Consider the following 23,507-nt stretch of genomic DNA (forward strand, 5'->3'; position numbering starts at 1 on the left):
AAAACGAATAATTGCAACCATTATGAAACTTATGGTAATTTCTACCTTCCGGGCAACCTAGGCTTCACCCTAGGGCGTTGCTCCACCAGATGAAACAGTTAGGACCTTAGAAGTCAACGCCCGAAGCATAAAATACAAAATAAATAGAACAGTTTTTCCATTGTATAAAACGAATAATTGCTACCAGTGTAAAAGTTATAGTCATTTCTACGTTCCGGGCAACCTAGGCTTCACTCTAGGGCGTTGCTGCAACAGATTGAATAGTTAGGGCCTTAGAAGTCAACGCCCGAAGCTTAATATGCAATAAAAATTCAACAGTTTTTCCATCGTATAACAGGATTAATTGCAACCAGTTTGAAAGTGATGGTCATTTCTACGTTCCGGGCAACCTAGGCTTCACTCTAGGGCGTTGCTCCACCAGATCAAACAGTTAGGGCCTTAGAAGTCAACACCCGAAGCATAAAATACAAAATAAATACAACAGTTTTTCCATTGTATAAAACGAATAATTGCTACCAGTGTAAAAGTTATGGTTATTTCTACATTCCGAGCAACCTAGGCTTCACTCTAGGGCGTTGCTCCACCAGATCGAATAGTTAGGTCCTTAGAAGTCAACGCCAGAAGCATAAAATACAATATAAATATAACAGTCTTTCCATCGTATAAAACGAATGATAGCAACCAGTGTGAAAGTTATGGTCATTTCTACGTTCAGGGCAACCTAGGCTTCACTCTAGGGCGTTACTCCACTAGATCGAATAGCTAGGGCGTTAGAAGTCAACGCCAGAGGTATAAAATACAGTATAAATACAACAGCTTTTCCATCGTAAAAAACGAATAATTGCAACCAGTGTGAAAGTTATGGTTATTTCTACATTCCGAGCAACCTAGGCTTCACTCTAGGGCGTTGCTCCACCAGATCGAATAGTTAGGTCCTTAGAAGTCAACGCCAGAAGCATAAAATACAATATAAATATAACAGTCTTTCCATCGTATAAAACGAATGATAGCAACCAGTGTGAAAGTTATGGTCATTTCTACGTTCCGGGCAACCTAGGCTTCACTCTAGGGCGTTGCTCCACCAGATCAAACAGTTAGGGCCTTAGAAGTCAACGCCCGAAGAATAAGATACAAAATAAATAGAACAGTTTTTCCATTGTATAAAACGAATAATTGCTACCAGTATAAAAGTTATGGTCATTTCTACGTTCCGGGCAACCTAGGCTTCACCCTAGGGCGTTGTTCCACGAGATCGAATAGTTAGGTCCTAAGCAGTGAATGCCAGAAGCATAAAATGCAATAAAAATACAACAGTCTTTCCATCCTATAACAGGAATAATTGCTATCCGTGTGAAAGTGATGGTCATTTGTACGTTCCAGGCAACCTAGGCTTCACTCTAGGGCGTTGCTCCACCAGATCGAATAGTTAGGGCCTATGAAGTCAACGCCAGAAGCATAAAATACAATATAAATACAACAGATTTTAAATTGTATAAAACGAATAATTGCTACCAGTGTAAATGTTATGGTCATTTCTACGTCCCGGGCAACCTAGGCTTCACCCTAGGGGGTTGTTCCACCAGATCGAATAGTTAGGGCCCAAGAAGTGAACGCCAGAAGCATAAAATACAATATAAATACAACAGTTTTTCTATCGTATAAAACGAATAATTGCAACCATTATGAAACTTATGGTAATTTCTACCTTCCGGGCAACCTAGGCTTCACCCTAGGACGTTGTTCCACCAGATCGAATAGTAAGGGCCTAAGAAGTGAACGCCGGAAGCATAAAATGCAATAAAAATACAACAGTTTTTCCATCGTATAACAGGATTAATTGCAACCAGTTTGTAAGTGATGGTCATTTCTATGTTCCGGGAAACCTAGGCTTCACTCTAGGACGTTGCTCCACCAGATCAAACAGTTATGGCCTTAGAAGTCAACGCCCGAAACATAAAATACAAAATAAATAGAACAGTTTTTCCATTGTATAAAACGAATAATTGCTACCAGTGTAATAGTTATGGTCATTTCTACGTTCCGGGCAACCTAGGCTTCACTCTAGGGCGGTGCTCCACCATATCGAATAGCTACGTCCTTAGAAGCCTACGCCTGAAGCATAAAATACAATAAAAATACAACGGTCTTTTCATCGTATAACAGGAATAATTGCAACAAGCGTGAAAGTAATCATCATTTCGGCGTTTCGGGCATCCTAGAATTAACTCTGAGGCATTGCACAAACCAGATCGAATAGTTAGGGCCTATGAAGTCAACGCCAGAAGCATAAAATACAATATAAATACAACAGTTTTTAAATTGTATAAAACGAATAATTGCTACCAGTGTAAAAGTTATGGTCATTTCTACGTTCCCGGCAACCTAGGCTTCACCCTAGGGCGTTGTTCCACCAGGTCGAATAGTTAGGGCCTAAGAAGTAAACGCCAGAAGCATAAAATACAATGTAAATACAACAGTTTTTCCATCGTATAAAACGAATATTTGCAAACAGTTTGAAAGTGATGGTCATTTCTACGTTCCGGGCAACCTAGGCGTCACTCTAGGGCGTTGCTCCACTAGATCGAATAGCTAGGGCCTTAGAAGTCAACGCCAGAGTCATAAAATACAAAATAAAAAGAACAGTTTTTCCATTGTATAAAACGAATAATTGCTACCAGTGTAAATGTTATGGTCATTTCTACGTCCCGGGCAACCTAGGCTTCACCCTAGGCCGTTGTTCCACCAGATCGAATAGTTAGGGCCTAGGAAGTGAACGCTAGAAGCATAAAATGCAATATAAATACAACAGTTTTTCCATCGTATAAAACGAATAATTGCAACCAGTGTGAAAGCTATGGTCATTTCTACATTCCGAGCAACCTAGGCTTAACTCTAGGGCGTTGCTACACCAGATCGAATAGTTAGGTCCTTAGAAGTCAACGCCAGAAGCATAAAATACGATATAAATACAGCAGCTTTTCCATCGTATAAAAGGAATAATTGCAAAGAGTGTGAAAGTAATGGTCATTTCTACGTTCCGGGCAACCTAGGCTTCACTCTACGGCGTTATTCCACCATATCGAATAGTTAGGGCCTAAGAAGTCAACACCAGAAGAATAAAATACAAAACAAATACAACAGCCTTTACACCGTATAAAACGAATAATTGCAACCCGTGTGAAGGTTATGGTCATATCTACGTTCCGGGCAACCTAGGCTTCACTGTCGGGCGTTGCTACACCAGATCGAAGAGTTAGGGCCTAAGAAGTCAACGCCCGAAGCATAAAATACAATAGAAATACAACAGTTTTTCCATCGTATAAAACGAATAATTGCAACCATTATGAAACTTATGGTAATTTCTACCTTCCGGGCAACCTAGGCTTCACTCTAGGGCGTTGCTCCACCAGATCGAATAGTTAGGTCCTTAGAAGTCAACGCCAGAAGCATAAAATACGATATAAATACAGCAGCTTTTCCATCGTATAAAAGGAATAATTGCTAACAGTGTGAAAGTAATGGTCATTTCTACGTTCCGGGCAACCTAGGCTTCACTCTACGGCGTTATTCCACCATATCGAATAGTTGGGGCCTAAGAAGTCAACACCAGAAGAATAAAATACAAAATAAATACAACAGCCTTTACACCGTATAAAACGAATAATTGCAACCTGTGTGAAGGTTATGGTCATATCTAACGTTCCGGGCAACCTAGGCTTCACTGTAGGGCGTTGCTTCACCAGGTCGAAGTGTTAGGGCCTAAGAAGTCAACGCCCGAAGCATAAAATACAATAGAGATACAACAGTTTTTCCATCGTATAAAACGAATAATTGCAACCATTATGAAACTTATGGTAATTTCTACCTTCCGGGCAACCTAGGCTTCACCCTAGGGCGTTGCTCCACCAGATGAAACAGTTAGGACCTTAGAAGTCAACGCCCGAAGCATAAAATACAAAATAAATAGAACAGTTTTTCCATTGTATAAAACGAATAATTGCTACCAGTGTAAAAGTTATAGTCATTTCTACGTTCCGGGCAACCTAGGCTTCACTCTAGGGCGTTGCTGCAACAGATTGAATAGTTAGGGCCTTAGAAGTCAACGCCCGAAGCTTAATATGCAATAAAAATTCAACAGTTTTTCCATCGTATAACAGGATTAATTGCAACCAGTTTGAAAGTGATGGTCATTTCTACGTTCCGGGCAACCTAGGCTTCACTCTAGGGCGTTGCTCCACCAGATCAAACAGTTAGGGCCTTAGAAGTCAACACCCGAAGCATAAAATACAAAATAAATACAACAGTTTTTCCATTGTATAAAACGAATAATTGCTACCAGTGTAAAAGTTATGGTCATTTCTACGTTCCGGGCAACCTAGGCTTCACCCTAGGGCGTTGTTCCACCAGATCGAGTAGTTAGGGCCTAAGAAGTGAACGCCAGAAGCATAAAATACAATATAAATACAACAGTTTTTCCATCGTATAACAGGATTAATTGCAACCAGTTTGAAAGTGATGGTCATTTCTACGTTCCGGGCAACCTAGGCTTCACTCTACGGCGTTATTCCACCATATCGAATAGTTAGGGCCTAAGAAGTCAACACCAGAAGAATAAAATACAAAATAAATACAACAGCCTTTACACCGTATAAAACGAATAATTGCAACCTGTGTGAAGGTTATGGTCATATCTACGTTCCAGTCAACCTAGGTTTCACTATCGGGCGTTGCTACACCAGATCGAAGAGTTAGGGCCTAAGAAGTCAACGCCCGAAGCATAAAATACAATAGAAATACAACAGTTTTTCCATCGTATAAAACGAATAATTGCAACCATTATGAAACTTATGGTCATATCTACCTTCCGGGCAACCTAGGCTACACCCTAGGGAGTTGCTCCACCAGATGAAACAGTTGGACCCTTAGAAGTCAACGACCGAAGCATAAAATACAATATAAATACAACAGTTTTCCATTGTATAAAACGAATAATTGCTACCTGTGTAAAAGTTATGGTCATTTCTATATTCCGAGCAACCTAGGCTTCACTCTAGGGCGGTGATCCACCATATCGAATAGCTACGGCCTCAGAAGCCTACGCCTGAAGCATAAAATACAATAAAAATACAACGGCCTTTTCATCGTATGACAGGAATAATTGCAAACTGTGTGAAAGTAATGGTCATTTCAGCGTTCCGGGCAACCTAGGCTTCACTCTAGGGCGTTGCTCCACCAGATCAAACAGTTAGGGCCTTAGAAGTCAACGCCCGAAGCATAAAATAGAAAATAAATACAACAGTTTTTCCATTGTATAAAACGAATAATTGCTACCAGTGTACAAGTTATGGTCATTTCTACGTTCCGGGCCACCTAGGCTTCACCCAAGGGCGTTGTTCCACCAGATCGAATAGTTAGGGCCTAAGAAGTGAACGCCAGAAGCATAAAATACAATATAAATACAATAGCTTTTCCATCGTATAAAACGAATAATTGCAACCACTGTGAAAGCTATGGTCATTTCTACATTCCGAGCAACCTAGGCTTCACTCTAGGGCGTTGCTCCACCAGATCGAATAGTTAGGTCCTTAGAAGTCAACGCCAGAAGCATAAAATACGATATAAATACAGCAGCTTTTCCATCGTATAAAAGGAATAATTGCAAACAGTGTGAAAGTAATGGTCATTTCTACGTTCCGGGCAACCTAGGCTTCACTCTACGGCGTTATTCCACCATATCGAATAGTTAGGGTCTAAGAAGTCAACACCAGAAGAATAAAATACAAAATCAATACAACAGCCTTTACACCGTATAAAACGAATAATTGCAACCTGTGTGAAGGTTATGGTCATATCTTCGTTCCAGTCAACCTAGGGTTCACTGTCGGGCGTTGCTACACCAGATCGAAGAGTTAGGGCCTAAGAAGTCAACGCCCGAAGCATAAAATACAATAGAAACACAACAGTTTTTCCATCGTATAAAACGAATAATTGCAACCATTATTAAACTTATGGTCATTTCTACCTTCCGGGCAACCTAGGCTACACCCTAGGGAGTTGCTCCACCAGATGAAACAGTTAGGGCCTTAGAAGTCAACGCCTGAAGATTAAAATACAAAATAAATAGAACAGTTTTTCCATTGTATAAAACGAATAATTGCTACCAGTGTAAAAGTTATGGTCATTTCTACGTTCCGGGCAACCTAGGCTTCACCCTAGGGCGTTGTCCCACCAGATTGAATAGTTAGGTCCTAAGCAGTGAACGCCAGAAGCATAAAATGCAATAAAAATACAACAGTCTTTCCATCCTATAACAGGAATAATTGCAATCCGTGTGAAAGTGATGGTCATTTGTACGTTCCAGGCAACCTAGGCTTCACTCCAGGGCGTTGCTCCACCAGATCGAATAGTTAGGGCCTACGAAGTCAACGCCAGAAGCATAAAATACAATATAAATACAACAGCTTTTAAACAGTATAAAACGAATAATTGCTACCAGTGTAAAAGTTATGGTCATTTCTACGTTCCGGGCAAACTAGGCTTCACGCTAGGGCGTTGTTCCACCAGGTCGAATAGTTAGGGCCTAAGAAGTAAACGCCAGAAGCATAAAATACAATATAAATACAACAGTTTTTCCATCGTATAAAACGAATAATTGCAACCATTGTGAAAGTTATGGTCATTCCTACATTCCGAGCAACCTAGGCTTCACTCTAGGGCGTTGCTCCAACAGATTGAATAGTTAGGGCCTTAGAAGTCAACGACCGAAGCATAAAATGCAACAAAAATACAAAGGTTTTTCCATCATATAACAGGATTAATTGCAACCAGTTTGAAAGTGATGGTCATTTCTAGGTTCCGGGAAACCTAGGCTACACTCTAGGGCGTTGCTCCACTAGATCGAATAGCTAGGGCCTTAGAAGTCAACGCCAGAAGCATAAAATACGATATAAATACAACAGCTTTTCCATCGTGTAAAAGGAATATTTGCAAACAGTGTGAAAGTAATGGTCATTTCTACGTTCCGGGCAACCTAGGCTTCACTCTACGGCGTTATTCCACCATATCGAATAGTTAGGGCCTAAGAAGTCAACACCAGAAGAATAAAATACAAAATAAATACAACAGCCTTTACACAGTATAAAACGAATAATTGCAACCTGTGTGAAGGTTATGGTCATATCTACGTTCCAGTCAACCTAGGCTTCACTATCGGGCGTTGCTACACCAGATCGAAGAGTTAGGGCCTAAGAAGTCAACGCCCGACGCATAAAATACAATAGAAATACAACAGTTTTTCCATCGTATAAAACGAATAATTGCAACCATTATGAAACTTATGGTCATATCTACCTTCCGGGCAACCTAGGCTACACCCTAGGGAGTTGCTCCACCAGATGAAACAGTTGGACCCTTAGAAGTCAACGACCGAAGCATAAAATACAATATAAATACAACAGTTTTCCATTGTATAAAACGAATAATTGCTACCTGTGTAAAAGTTATGGTCATTTCTACGTTCCGGGCAACCTAGGCTTCACCCTAGGGCGTTGTTCCACCAGATCGAATAGTTAGGGCCTAAGAAGTGAACGCCAGAAGCATTAAATGCAATATAAATACAACAGTTTTTCCATCGTATAAAACGAATAATTGCAACCAGTGTGAAAGTTATGGTCATTTCTACATTCCGAGCAACCTAGGCTTCACTCTAGGGCGCTGCTCCAACAGATTGAATAGTTAGGGCCTTAGAAGTCAACGCCCGAAGCATAAAATGCAATAAAAATACAACAGTTTTTCCATCGTATAACAGGATTAATTGAAACCAGTTTGAAAGTGATTGTCATTTCTACGTTCCGGGCATCCTAGGCTTCACTCTAGGGCGTTGCTCCACCAGATCGAATTGTTAGGGCCAAAGAAGTCAACGCCCGAAGCGTAAAATACAAAATAAATAGAACAGTTTTTCCATTCTATAAAACGAATAATTGCTACCAGTGTAAAAGTTATGGTCATTTCCTCGTTCCGGGCAACCTAGGCTTCACCCTAGGGCATTGTTCCATCAGATCGAATAGTTAGGCCCTGAGAAGTGAACGCCAGAAGCATAAAATACAATATAAATACAACAGTTTTTCCATCGTAGAAAAGGAATAATTGCAACCAGTGTGAAAGCTATGGTCATTTCTATATTCCGAGCAACCTAGGCTTCACTCTAGGGCAGTGATCCACCATATCGAATAGTTACGGCCTTAGAAGCCTACGCCTGAAGCATAAAATACAATAAAAATACAACGGCCTTTTCATCGTATAACAGGAATAATTGCAAACAGTGTGAAAGTAATGGTCATTTCTGCGTTCCGGGCAACCTAGGCTTCACTCTACGGCGTTGTTCCACCAGATCGAATAGTTCGGGCATAAGAATTCAACACCAGAAGAATAAAATACAAAATAAATACAACAGCCTTTACACCGTATAAAACGAATAATTGCAACCTGTGTGAAGGTTATGGTCATATCTACGTTCCGGGCAACCTAGGCTTCACCCTAGGGCGCTGTTCCACCAGATCGAATAGTTAGGGCCTAAGAAGTGAACGCCAGAAGCATAAAATACGATATAAATACAACAGTTTTTCCATTGTATAAAACGAATAATTGTTACCAGTGTAAAAGTTATGGTCATTTCTACGTTCCGGGCAACCTAGGCTTCACCCTAGGGCGTTGTTCCACCAGATCGAATAGTTAGGGCCTAAGAAGTGAACGCCAGAAGCATGAAATACAATATAAATACAACAGTTTTTCCATTGTATAAAACGAATAATTGCTACCAGTGTACAAGTTATGGTCATTTCTACGTTCCGGGCCACCTAGGCTTCACCCAAGGGCGTTGTTCCACCAGATCGAATAGTTAGGGCCTAAGAAGTGAACGCCAGAAGCATAAAATACAATATAAATACAATAGTTTTTCCATCGTATAAAACGAATAATTGCAACCACTGTGAAAGCTATGGTCATTTCTACATTCAGAGCAACCTAGGCTTCACTCTAGGGCGTAGCTCCAACAGATTGAATAGTCAGGGCCTTAGAAGTCAACGCCCGAAGCATAAAATACGATATAAATACAGCAGCTTTTCCATCGTATAAAAGGAATAATTGCAAACAGTGTGAAAGTAATGGTCATTTCTACGTTCCGGGCAACCTAGGCTTCACTCTACGGCGTTATTCCACCATATCGAATAGTTAGGGCCTAAGAAGTCAACACCAGAAGAATAAAATACAAAATAAATACAACAGCCTTTACACCGTATAAAACGAATAATTGCAACCTGTGTGAAGGTTATGGTCATATCTACGTTCCAGTCAACCTAGGCTTCACTGTCGGGCGTTGCTACACCAGATCGAAGAGTTAGGGCCTAAGAAGTCAACGCCCGAAGCATAAAATACAATAGAAATACAACAGTTTTTCCATCGTATAAAACGAATAATTGCAACCATTATGAAACTTATGGTCATATCTACCTTCCGGGCAACCTAGGCTACACCCTAGGGAGTTGCTCCACCAGATGAAACAGTTGGACCCTTAGAAGTCAACGACCGAAGCATAAAATACAATATAAATACAACAGTTTTCCATTGTATAAAACGAATAATTGCTACCTGTGTAAAAGTTATGGTCATTACTACGTTCCGGGCAACCTAGGCTTCACCCTAGGGCGTTGTTCCACCAGATCGAATAGTTAGGGCCTAAGAAGTGAACGCCAGAAGCATTAAATGCAATATAAATACAACAGTTTTTCCATCGTATAAAACGAATAATTGCAACCAGTGTGAAAGTTATGGTCATTTCTACATTCCGAGCAACCTAGGCTTCACTCTAGGGCGCTGCTCCAACAGATTGAATAGTTAGGGCCTTAGAAGTCAACGCCCGAAGCATAAAATGCAATAAAAATACAACAGTTTTTCCATCGTATAACAGGATTAATTGAAACCAGTTTGAAAGTGATTGTCATTTCTACGTTCCGGGCATCCTAGGCTTCACTCTAGGGCGTTGCTCCACCAGATCGAATTGTTAGGCCCTGAGAAGTGAACGCCAGAAGCATAAAATACAATATAAATACAACAGTTTTTCCATCGTAGAAAACGAATAATTGCAACCAGTGTGAAAGCTATGGTCATTTCTATATTCCGAGCAACCTAGGCTTCACTCTAGGGCGGTGATCCACCATATCGAATAGCTACGGCCTTAGAAGCCTACGCCTGAAGCATAAAATACAATAAAAATACAACGGCCTTTTCATCGTATAACAGGAATAATTGCAAACAGTGTGAAAGTAATGGTCATTTCTGCGTTCCGGGCAACCTAGGCTTCACTCTACGGCGTTGTTCCACCAGATCGAATAGTTCGGGCCTAAGAATTCAACACCAGAAGAATAAAATACAAAATAAATACAACAGCCTTTACACCGTATAAAACGAATAATTGCAGCCAGTGTGAAAGTTATGGTCATTTCTACATTCCGAGCAACCTAGGCTTCACTCTAGGGCGTTGCTCCAACAGATTGAATAGTTAGGGCCTTAGAAGTCAACGCCCGAAGCATAAAATACAAAATTAAAAGAACAGTTTTTCCATTGTATAAAACGAATAATTGCTACCAGTGTAAATGTTATGGTCATTTCTACGCTCCGGGCAACCTAGGCTTCATCCTAGGGCGTTGTTCCACCAGATCGAATAGTTAGGGCCCAAGAAGTGAACGGCAGAAGCATAAAATACAATATAAATACAACAGCTTTTCCATCGTATAAAAGGAATAATTGCAAACAGTGTGAAAGTAATGGTCATTTCTACGTTCCGGGCAACCTAGGCTTCACCTTACGGCGTTATTCCACCATATCGAATAGTTAGGGCCCAAGAAGTCAACACCAGAAGAATAAAATACAAAATAAATACAACAGCCTTTACACCGTATAAAACGAATAATTGCAACCATTATGAAACTTATGGTAATTTCTACCGTCCGGGCAGCCTAGGCTTCACCCTAGGACGTTGTTCCACCAGATCGAATAGTTAGGGCCTAAGAAGTGAACGCCAGAAGCATAAAATGCAATAAAAATACAACAGCTTTTCCATCGTATAACAGGATTAATTGCAACCAGTTTGAAAGTGATGGTCATTTCTACGTTCCGGGAAACCTAGGCTTAACTCTAGGGCGTTGCTCCACCAGATCAAACAGTTAGGGCCTTAGAAGTCAACGCCCGAAGCATAAAATACAAAATAAAAAGAACAGTTTTTCCATTGTATAAAACGAATAATTGCAACCAGTGTAAATGTTATGGTCATTTCTACGTTCCGAGCAACCTAGGCTTCACTCTAGGGCGTTGCTCCACCAGATCGAATAGTTGGGTCCTTAGAAGTCAACGCCAGAAGCATAAAATACGATATAAATACAGCAGCTTTTCCATCGTATAAAAGGAATAATTGCAAACAGTGTGAAAGTAATGGTCATTTCTACGTTCCGGGCAACCTAGGCTTCACTCTACGGCGTTATTCCACCATATCGAATAGTTGGGACCTAAGAAGTCAACACCAGAAGAAGAAAATAGGATATAAATACAGCAGCTTTTCCATCGTATAAAAGGAATAATTGCAACCAGTGTGAAAGTTATGGTCATTTCTGCATTCCGAGCAACCTAGGCTTCACTCTAGGGCGTTGCTCCACCAGATCGAATAGTTAGGTCCTTAGAAGTCAACGCCAGAAGCATAAAATACGATATAAATACAGCAGCTTTTCCATCGTATAAAAGGAATAATTGCAAACAGTGTGAAAGTAATGGTCATTTCTACGTTCCGGGCAACCTAGGCTTCACTCTACGGCGTTATTCCACCATATCGAATAGTTGGGACCTAAGAAGTCAACACCAGAAGAAGAAAATAGGATATAAATACAGCAGCTTTTCCACCGTATAACAGGATTAATTGCAACCAGTTTGAAAGTGATGGTCATTTCCACGTTCCGGGCAACCTAGGCTTCACTCTGGGGCGTTGCTCCACCAGATGAAACAGTTAGGGCCTTAGAAGTCAACGCCCGAAGCATAAAATACAAAATAAATAGAACAGTTTTTCCATCGTATAACAGGATTAATTGCAACCAGTTTGAAAGTGATGGTCATTTCTACGTTCCGGGCAACCTAGGCTTCCCTCTAGGGCGTTGCCCCACCAGATCAAACAGTTAGGGCCTTAGCAGTCAACGCCCGAAGCATAAAAGACAAAATAAAAAGAACAGTTTTTCCATTGTATAAAACGAATAATTGCTACCAGTGTAAATGTTATGGTCATTTCTACGTCCCGGGCAACCTAGGCTTCACCCTAGGGCGTTGTTCCACCAGGTCGAATAGTTAGGGCCTAAGAAGTAAACGCCAGAAGCATAAAATACAATATAAATACAACAGTTTTTCCATCGTATAAAACGAATAATTGCAACCAGTGTGAAAGTTATGGTCATTTCTACATTCCGAGCAACCTAGGCTTCACTCTAGGGCGTTGCTCCAACAGATTGAATAGTTATGGCCTTAGAAGTCAACGACCGAAGCATAAAATACAAAATAAATAGAACAGTTTTTCCATTGTATAAAACGAATAATTGCTACCAGTGTAAAAGTTATGGTCATTTCTACGTTCCGGGCAACCTAGGCTTCACGCTAGGGCGTTGCTCCACCAGATGAAACAGTTAGGGCCTTAGAAGTCAACGCCCGAAGCATAAAATACAAAATAAATAGAACAGTTTTTCCATTGTATAAAACGAATAATTGCTACCAGTGTAAAAGTTATGGTCATTTCTACGTTCCAGGCAACCTCGGCTTCACCCTAGGGCGTTGTTCCACCAGATCGAATAGTTAGGGCCTAAGAAGTGAACGCCAGAAGCATGAAATACAAAATAAATACAACAGTTTTTCCATCGTATAAAACGAATAATTGCAGCCAGTGTGAAACTTATGGTCATTTCTACTTTCCGAGCAACCTAGGCTTCACTCTAGGGCGTTGCTGCAACAGATTGAATAGTTAGGGCCTTAGAAGTCAACGCCCGAAGCATAAAATGCAATAAAAATACAACAGTTTTTCCATTGTATAACAGGATTAATTGCAACCAGTTTGAAAGTGATGGTCATTTCTACGTTCCGGGCAACCTAGGCTTCACTCTAGGGCGTTGCTCCACCATATCAAACAGTTAGGGCCTTAGAATTCAACGCCCGAAGCATAAAATACAAAATAAATACAACAGTTTTTCCATTGTATAAAACGAATAATTGCAAACAGTGTGAAAGTAATGGTCATTTCTACGTTCCGGGCAACCTAGGCTTCACTCTGCGGCGTTATTCCACCATATCGAATAGTTAGGGCCTAAGAAGTCAACACCAGAAGAATAAAATACAAAATCAATACAACAGTTTTTCCATCGTATAAAACGAATAATTGCAACCAGTGTGAAAGTTATGGTCATTTCTACATTCCGAGCAACCTAGGCTTCACTCTGGGGCGTTGCTCCACCAGATCGAATAGTTAGGTCCTTAGAAGTCAACGCCAGAAGCATAAAATACGATATAAATACAGCAGCCTTTCCATCGTATAAAAGGAATAATTGCAAACAGTGTGAAAGTAATGGTCATTTCTACGTTCCGCGCAACCTAGGCTTCACTCTGCGGCGTTATTCCACCATATCGAATAGTTAGGGCCTAAGAAGTCAACACCAGAAGAATAAAATACAAAATAAATACAACAGCCTTTACACCGTATAAAACGAATAATTGCAACCATTATGAAACTTATGGTAATTTCTACCGTCCGGGCAACCTAGGCTTCACCCTAGGACGTTGTTCCACCAGATCGAATAGTTAGGGCCTAAGAAGTGAACGCCAGAAGCATAAAATGCAATAAAAATACAACAGCTTTTCCATCGTATAACAGGATTAATTGCAACCAGTTTGAAAGTGATGGTCATTTCTACGTTCCGGGAAACCTAGGCTTAACTCTAGGGCGTTGCTCCACCAGATCAAACAGTTAGGGCCTTAGAAGTCAACGCCCGAAGCATAAAATACAAAATAAAAAGAACAGTTTTTCCATTGTATAAAACGAATAATTGCAACCAGTGTAAATGTTATGGTCATTTCTACGTTCCGAGCAACCTAGGCTTCACTCTAGGGCGTTGCTCCACCAGATCGAATAGTTGGGTCCTTAGAAGTCAACGCCAGAAGCATAAAATACGATATAAATACAGCAGCTTTTCCATCGTATAAAAGGAATAATTGCAAACAGTGTGAAAGTAATGGTCATTTCTACGTTCCGGGCAACCTAGGCTTCACTCTACGGCGTTATTCCACCATATCGAATAGTTGGGGCCTAAGAAGTCAACACCAGAAGAATAAAATACAAAATAAATACAACAGCCTTTACACCGTATAAAACGAATAATTGCAACCTGTGCGAAGGTTATGGTCATATCTACGTTCCGGGCAACCTAGGCTTCAGTGTAGGGCGTTGCTCCACCAGTTCGAAGTGTTAAGGCCTAAGAAGTCAACGCCCGAAGCATAAAATACAATAGAAATACAACAGTTTTTCCATCGTATAAAACGAATAATTGCAACCATTATGAAACTTATGGTAATTTCTACCTTCCGGGCAACCTAGGCTTCACCCTAGGACGTTGATCCGCCAGATCGAATAGTTAGGGCCTAAGAAGTGAACGCCGGAAGCATAAAATGCAATAAAAATACAACAGTTTTTCCATCGTTAACAGGATTAATTGCAACCAGTTTGAAAGTGATGGTCATTTCTACGTTCCGGGAAACCTAGGCTTCACTCTAGGGCGTTGCTCCACCAGATCAAACAGTTAGTGCCTTAGAAGTCAACGCCCGAAGCATAAAATACAAAATAAATAGAACAGTTTTTCCATTGTATAAAACGAATAATTGCTACCAGTGTAATAGTTATGGTCATTTCTACTTTCCGGGCAACCTAGACTTCACTCTAGGGCGGTGCTCCACCATATCGAATAGCTACGGCCTTAGAAGCCTACGCCTGAAGCATAAAATACAATAAAAATACAACGGTCTTTTCATCGTATAACAGGAATAATTGCAACAAGCGTGAAAGTAATGATCATTTCGGCGTTTCGGGCATCCTAGACTTAACTCTGAGGCATTGCTCCACCAGATCGAATAGTTAGGGCCTATGAAGTCAACGCCAGAAGCATAAAATAGGATATAAATACAGCAGCTTTTCCATCGTATAAAAGGAATAATTGCAACCAGTGTGAAAGTTGTGGTCATTTCTGCATTCCGAGCAACCTAGGCTTCACTCTAGGGCGTTGCTCCACCAGATCGAATAGTTAGGTCCTTAGAAGTCAACGCCAGAAGCATAAAATACGATATAAATACAGCAGCTTTTCCATCGTATAAAAGGAATAATTGCAAACAGTGTGAAAGTAATGGTCATTTCTACGTTCCGGGCAACCTAGGCTTCACTCTACGGCGTTATTCCACCATATCGAATAGTTAGGGCCTAAGAAGTCAACACCAGAAGAATAAAATACAAAACAAATTCAACAGCCTTTACACCGTATAAAACGAATAATTGCAACCCGTGTGAAGGTTATGGTCATATCTACGTTCCGGGCAACCTAGGCTTCACTGTTGGGCGTTGCTACACCAGATCGAAGAGTTAGGGCCTAAGAACTCAACGCCCGAAGCATAAAATACAATAGAAATACAACAGTTTTTCCATCGTATAAAACGAATAATTGCAACCATTATGAAACTTATGGTCATTTCTACCTTCCGGGCAACCTAGGCTACACCCTAGGGAGTTGCTCCACCAGATGAAACAGTCAGGGCCTTAGAAGTCAACGCCTGAAGAATAAAATACAAAATAAATAGAACAGTTTTTCCATTGTATAAAACGAATAATTGTTACCAGTGTAAAAGTTATGGTCATTTCTACGTTCCGGGCAACCTAGGCTTCACCCTAGGGCGTTGTTCCACCAGATCGAATAGTTAGGGCCTAAGAAGTGAACGCCAGAAGCATAAAATGCAATAAAAATACAACAGTCTTTCCATCCTATAACAGGAATAATTGCAATCCGTGTGAAAGTGATGGTCATTTGTACGTTCCAGGCAACCTAGGCTTCACTCTAGGGCGTTGCTCCACCAGATCGAATAGTTAGGGCCTATGAAGTCAACGCCAGAAGCATAAAATACAATATAAATACAACCTATTTTAAATTGTATAAAACGAATAATTGCTACCAGTGTAAAAGTTATGGTCATTTCTACGTTCCGGGCAAACTAGGCTTCAGCCTAGGGCGTTGTTCCACCAGGTCGAATAGTTAGGGCCTAAGAAGTAAACGGCAGAAGCATAAAATACAATATAAATACAACAGTTTTTCCATCGTATAAAACGAATAATTGCAACCAGTGTGAAAGTTATGGTCATTCCTACATTCCGAGCAACCTGGGCTTCACTCTAGGGCGTTGCTCCAACAGATTGAATAGTTAGGGCCTTAGAAGTCAACGACCGAAGCATAAAATGCAACAAAAATACAAAGGTTTTTCCATCGTATAACAGGATTAATTGCTACCAGTTTGAAAGTTATGGTCATTTCTAGGTTCCGGGAAACCTAGGCTACACTCTAGGGCGTTGCTCCACTAGATCGAATAGCTAGGGCCTTAGAAGTCAACGCCAGAAGCATAAAATACGATATAAATACAACAGCTTTTCCATCGTATAAAAGGAATATTTGCAAACAGTGTGAAAGTAATGGTCATTTCTACGTTCCGGGCAACCTAGGCTTCACCCTAGGGCGTTGCTCCACCAGATGAAACAGTTAGGGCCTTAGAAGTCAACGTCCGAAGCATAAAATACAAAATAAATAGAACAGTTTTTCCATTGTATAAAACGAATAATTGTTACCAGTGTAAAAGTTATGGTCATTTCTACGTTCCGGGCAACCTAGGCTTCACCCTAGGGCGTTGTTCCACCAGATCGAATAGTTAGGGCCTAAGAAGTGAACGCCAGAAGCATGAAATACAAAATAAATACAACAGTTTTTCCAACGTATAAAACGAATAATTGCAGCCAGTGTGAAAGTTATGGTCATTTCTACATTCCGAGCAACCTAGGCTTCACTCTAGGGCGTTGCTGCAACAGATTGAATAGTTAGGGCCTTAGAAGTTAACGCCCGAAGCATAAAATGCAATAAAAATACAACAGTTTTTCCATTGTATAACAGGATTAATTGCAACCAGTTTGAAAGTGATGGTCATTTCTACGTTCCGGGCAACCTAGGCTTCACTCTAGGGCGTTGCTCCACCAGATCAAACAGTTAGGGCCTTAGAAGTCAACGCCCGAAGCATAAAATAGAAAATAAATACAACAGTTTTTCCATTGTATAAAACGAATAATTGCTACCAGTGTACAAGTTATGGTCATTTCTACGTTCCGGGCCACCTAGGCTTCACCCTAGGGCGTTGTTCCACCAGATCGAATAGTTAGGGCCCAAGAAGTGAACGGCAGAAGCATAAAATACAATATAAATACAACAGTTTTTCCATCGTATAAAACGAATAATTGCAACCAGTGTGAAAGTTATGGTCATTTCTACATTCCGAGCAACCTAGGCTTCACTCTAGGGCGTTGCTCCACCAGATCGAATAGTTGGGTCCTTAGAAGTCAACGCCAGAAGCATAAAATACGATATAAATACAGCAGCTTTTCCATCGTATAAAAGGAATAATTGCAAACAGTGTGAAAGTAATGGTCATTTCTACGTTCCGGGCAACCTAGGCTTCACTCTACGGCGTTATTCCACCATATCGAATAGTTAGGGCCTAAGAAGTCAACACCAGAAGAATAAAATACAAAATAAATACAACAGCCTTTACACCGTATAAAACGAATAATTGCAACCTGTGTGAAGGTTATGGTCATATCTACGTTCCGGGCAACCTAGGCTTCAGTGTAGGGCGTTGCTCCACCAGTTCGAAGTGTTAAGGCCTAAGAAGTCAACGCCCGAAGCATAAAATACAATAGAAATACAACAGTTTTTCCATCGTATAAAACGAATAATTGCAACCATTATGAAACTTATGGTAATTTCTACCTTCCGGGCAACCTAGGCTTCACCCTAGGACGTTGTTCCACCAGATCGAATAGTTAGGGCCTAAGAAGTGAACGCCGGAAGCATAAAATGCAATAAAAATACAACAGCTTTTCCATCGAATAACAGGATTAATTGCAACCAGTTTGAAAGTGATGGTCATTTCTACGTTCCGGGAAACCTAGGCTTCACTCTAGGGCGTTGCTCCACCAGATCAAACAGTTAGGGCCTTAGAAGTCAACGCCCGAAGCATAAATTACAAAATAAATAGAACAGTTTTTCCATTGTATAAAACGAATAATTGCTACCAGTGTAATAGTTATGGTCATTTCTACGTTCCGGGCAACCTAGGCTTCACTCTAGGGCGGTGCTCCACCATATCGAATAGCTACGGCCTTAGAAGCCTACGCCTGAAGCATAAAATACAATAAAAATACAACGGTCTTTTCATCGTATAACAGGAATAATTGCAACAAGCGTGAAAGTAATGATCATTTCGGCGTTTCGGGCATCCTAGACTTAACTCTGAGGCATTGCTCCACCAGATCGAATAGTTAGGGCCTATGAAGTCAACGCCAGAAGCATAAAATACAATATAAATACAACAGTTTTTAAATTGTATAAAACGAATAATTGCTACCAGTGTAAAAGTTATGGTGATTTCTACGTTCCGGGCAACCTAGGCTTCACCCTAGGGCGTTGTTCCACCAGGTCGAATAGTTAGGGCCTAAGAAGGAAACGCCAGAAGCATGAAATACAATATAAATACAACAGTTTTTCCATCGTATAAAACGAATAATTGCAACCAGTGTGAAAGTTATGGTCATTTCTACATTCCGAGCAACCTAGGCTTCACTCTAGGGCGTTGCTCCAACAGATTGAATAGTTAGGGCCTTAGAAGTCAACGACCGAAGCATAAAATGCAACAAAAATACAACGGTCTTTCCATCGTATAACAGGATTAATTGCAACCAGTTAGAAAGTGATGGTCATTTCTACGTTCCGGGAAACCTAGGCTTCACTCTAGGGCGTTGCTCCGCTAGATCGAATAGCTAGGGCCTTAGAAGTCAACGCCAGAAGCAAAAAATACGATATAAGTACAACAGCTTTTCCATCGTATAAAAGGAATATTTGCAAACAGTGCGAAAGTAATGGTCATTTCTACGTTCCGGGCTACCTAGGCTTCACCCTAGGGCGTTGCTCCACCAGATGAAACAGTTAGGACCTTAGAAGTCAACGCCCGAAGCATAAAATACAAAATAAATAGAACAGTTTTTCCATTGTATAAAACGAATAATTGCTACCAGTGTAAAAGTTATAGTCATTTCTACGTTCCGGGCAACCTAGGCTTCACTCTAGGGCGTTGCTGCAACAGATTGAATAGTTAGGGCCTTAGAAGTCAACGCCCGAAGCATAATATGCAATAAAAATTCAACAGTTTTTCCATCGTATAACAGGATTAATTGCAACCAGTTTGAAAGTGATGGTCATTTCTACGTTCCGGGCAACGTAGGCTTCACTCTAGGGCGTTGCTACACCAGATCAAACAGTTAGGGCCTTAGAAGTCAACGCCCGAAGCATAAAATACAAAATAAATAGAACAGTTTTTCCATTGTATAAAACGAATAATTGGTACCAGTGTAAAAGTTATGGTCATCTCTACGTTCCGGGCAACCTAGGCTTCACCCTAGGGCGTTGTTCCACCAGGTCGAATAGTTAGGGCCTAAGAAGTGAACGCCAGAAGCATAAAATACAATATAAATACAACAGTTTTTCCATCGTATAAAACGAATAATTGCAACCAGTGTGAAAGCTATGGTTATTTCTACATTCCGAGCTACCTAGGCTAAACTCTAGGGCGTTGCTCCACCAGATCGAATAGTTAGGTCCTTAGAAGTCAACGCCCGAAGCATAAAATGCAATAAAAATACAACAGTTTTTCCATCGTATAACAGGATTAATTGCAACCAGTTTGAAAGTGATGGTCATTTCTACGTTCCGGGCAACCTAGGCTTCACTCTAGGGCGTTGCTCCACCAGATCAAACAGTTAGGGCCTTAGAAGTCAACGCCCGAAGCATAAAATACAAAATAAAAAGAACAGTTTTTCCATTGTATAAAACGAATAATTGCTACCAGTGTAAATGTTATGGTCATATCTACTTCCCGGGCAACCTAGGCTTCACCCTAGGGCGTTGTTCCACCAGATCGAATAGTTAGGGCCCAAGAAGTGAACGCCAGAAGCATAAAATACAATATAAATACAACAGTTTTTCCATCGTATAAAACGAATAATTGCTACCAGTGTGAAAGTTATGGTCATTTCTGCATTCCGAGCAACCTAGGCTTCACTCTAGGGCGTTGCTCCACCAGATCGAATAGTTAGGTCCTTAGAAGTCAACGCCAGAAGCATAAAATACGATATAAATACAGCAGCTTTTCCATCGTATAAAAGTAATAATTGCAAACAGTGTGAAAGTAATGGTCATTTCTACGTTCCGGGCAACCTAGGCTTCACTCTACGGCGTTATTACACCATATCGAATAGTTAGGGCCTAAGAAGTCAACACCAGAAGAATAAAATACAAAACAAATACAACAGCCTTTACACCGTATAAAACGAATAATTGCAACCCGTGTGAAGGTTATGGACATATCTACGTTCCGGGCAACCTAGGCTTCACTGTTGGGCGTTGCTACACCAGATCGAAGAGTTAGGGCCTAAGAAGTCAACGCCCGAAGCATAAAATACAATAGAAATACAACAGATTTTCCATCGTATAAAACGAATAATTGCAACCATTATGAAACTTATGGTCATTTCTACCTTCCGGGCAACCTAGGCTTCACCCTAGGACGTTGTTCCACCAGATGGAATAGTTAGGGCCTAAGAAGTGAACGCCAGAAGCATAAAATGCAATAAAAATACAACAGCTTTTCCACCGTATAACAGGATTAATTGCAACCAGTTTGAAAGTGATGGTCATTTCTGCGTTCCGGGCAACCTAGGCTTCACTCTGGGGCGTTGCACCACCAGATGAAACAGTTAGGGCCTTAGAAGTCAACGCCCGAAGCATAAAATACAAAATAAATAGAACAGTTTTTCCAATGTATAAAACGAATAATTGCTACCAGTGTAAAAGTTATGGTCATTTCTACGTTCCGGTCAACCTAGGCTTCACTCTAGGGCGTTGCTCCACTAGGTCGAATAGCTAGGGCCTTAGAAGTCAACGCCAGAGTCATAAAATACAATATAAATACAACAGTTTTTCCATCGTATAAAACGAATAATTGCAACCAGTGTGAAAGCTATGGTTATTTCTACATTCCGAGCTACCTAGGCTAAACTCTAGGGCGTTGCTCCACCAGAACGAATAGTTAGGTCCTTAGAAGTCAACGCCCGAAGCATAAAATGCAATAAAAATACAACAGTTTTTCCATCGTATAACAGGATTAATTGCAACCAGTTTGAAAGTGATGGTCATTTCTACGTTCCGGGCAACCTAGGCTTCACTCTAGGGCGTTGCTCCACCAGATCAAACAGTTAGGGCCTTAGAAGTCAACGCCCGATGCATAAAATACAAAATAAAAAGAACAGTTTTTCCATTGTATAAAACGAATAATTGCTACCAGTGTAAATGTTATGGTCATTTCTACGTCCCGGGCAACCTAGGCTTCACCCTAGGGCGTTGTTCCACCAGATCGAATAGTTAGGGCCCAAGAAGTGAACGCCAGAAGCATAAAATACAATATAAATACAACAGTTTTTCCATCGTATAAAACGAATAATTGCAACCAGTGTCAAAGTTATGGTCATTTCTGCATTCCGAGCAACCTAGGCTTCACTCTAGGGCGTTGCTCCACCAGATCGAATAGTTAGGTCCTTAGAAGTCAACGCCAGAAGCATAAAATACGATATAAATACAGCAGCTTTTCCATCGTATAAAAGGAATAATTGCAAACAGTGTGAAAGTAATGGTCATTTCTACGTTCCGGGCAACCTAGGCTTCACTCTACGGCGTTATTACACCATATCGAATAGTTAGGGCCTAAGAAGTCAACACCAGAAGAATAAAATACAAAACAAATACAACAGCCTTTACACCGTATAAAACGAATAATTGCAACCCGTGTGAAGGTTATGGACATATCTACTTTCCGTGCAACCTAGGCTTCACTGTTGGGCGTTGCTACACCAGATCGAAGAGTTAGGGCCTAAGAAGTCAACGCCCGAAGCATAAAATACAATAGAAATACAACAGTTTTTCCATCGTATAAAACGAATAATTGCAACCATTATGAAACTTATGGTCATTTCTACCTTCCGGGCAACCTAGGCTTCACCCTAGGACGTTGTTCCACCAGATGGAATAGTTAGGGCCTAAGAAGTGAACGCCAGAAGCATAAAATGCAATAAAAATACAACAGCTTTTCCACCGTATAACAGGATTAATTGCAACCAGTTTGAAAGTGATGGTCATTTCTGCGTTCCGGGCAACCTAGGCTTCACTCTGGGGCGTTGCTCCACCAGATGAAACAGTTAGGGCCTTAGAAGTCAACGCCCGAAGCATAAAATACAAAACCAATAGAACAGTTTTTCCAATGTATAAAACGAATAATTGCTACCAGTGTAAAAGTTATGGTCATTTCTACGTTCCGGTCAACCTAGGCTTCACTCTAGGGCGTTGCTCCACTAGGTCGAATAGCTAGGGCCTTAGAAGTCAACGCCAGAGTCATAAAATACAATATAAATACAACAGCTTTTCCATCGTAAAAAACGAATAATTGCAACCAGTGTGAAGGTTATGGTTACTTCTACATTCCGAGCAACCTAGGCTTCACTCTAGGGCGTTGCTCCACCAGATCGAATAGTTAGGTGCTTAGAAGTCAACGCCCGAAGCATAAAATGCAACAAAAATACAACAGTTTTTCCATCGTATAACAGGATTAATTGCAACCAGTTTGAAAGTGATGGTCATTTCTACGTTCCGGGCAACCTAGGCTTCCCTCTAGGGCGTTGCCCCACCAGATCAAACAGTTAGGGCCTTAGCAGTCAACGCCCGAAGCATAAAAGACAAAATAAAAAGAACAGTTTTTCCATTGTATAAAACGAATAATTGCTACCAGTGTAAATGTTATGGTCATTTCTACGTCCCGGGCAACCTAGGCTTCACCCTAGGGCGTTGTTCCACCAGGTCGAATAGTTAGGGCCTAAGAAGTAAACGCCAGAAGCATAAAATACAATATAAATACAACAGTTTTTCCATCGTATAAAACGAATAATTGCAACCAGTGTGAAAGTTATGGTCATTTCTACATACCGAGCAACCTAGGCTTCACTCTAGGGCGTTGCTCCAACAGATTGAATAGTTATG

Source organism: Calliopsis andreniformis, unplaced genomic scaffold (assembly GCF_051401765.1).
Source record: "Calliopsis andreniformis isolate RMS-2024a unplaced genomic scaffold, iyCalAndr_principal scaffold0002, whole genome shotgun sequence".
Lineage (NCBI taxonomy): Eukaryota > Metazoa > Arthropoda > Insecta > Hymenoptera > Andrenidae > Calliopsis > Calliopsis andreniformis.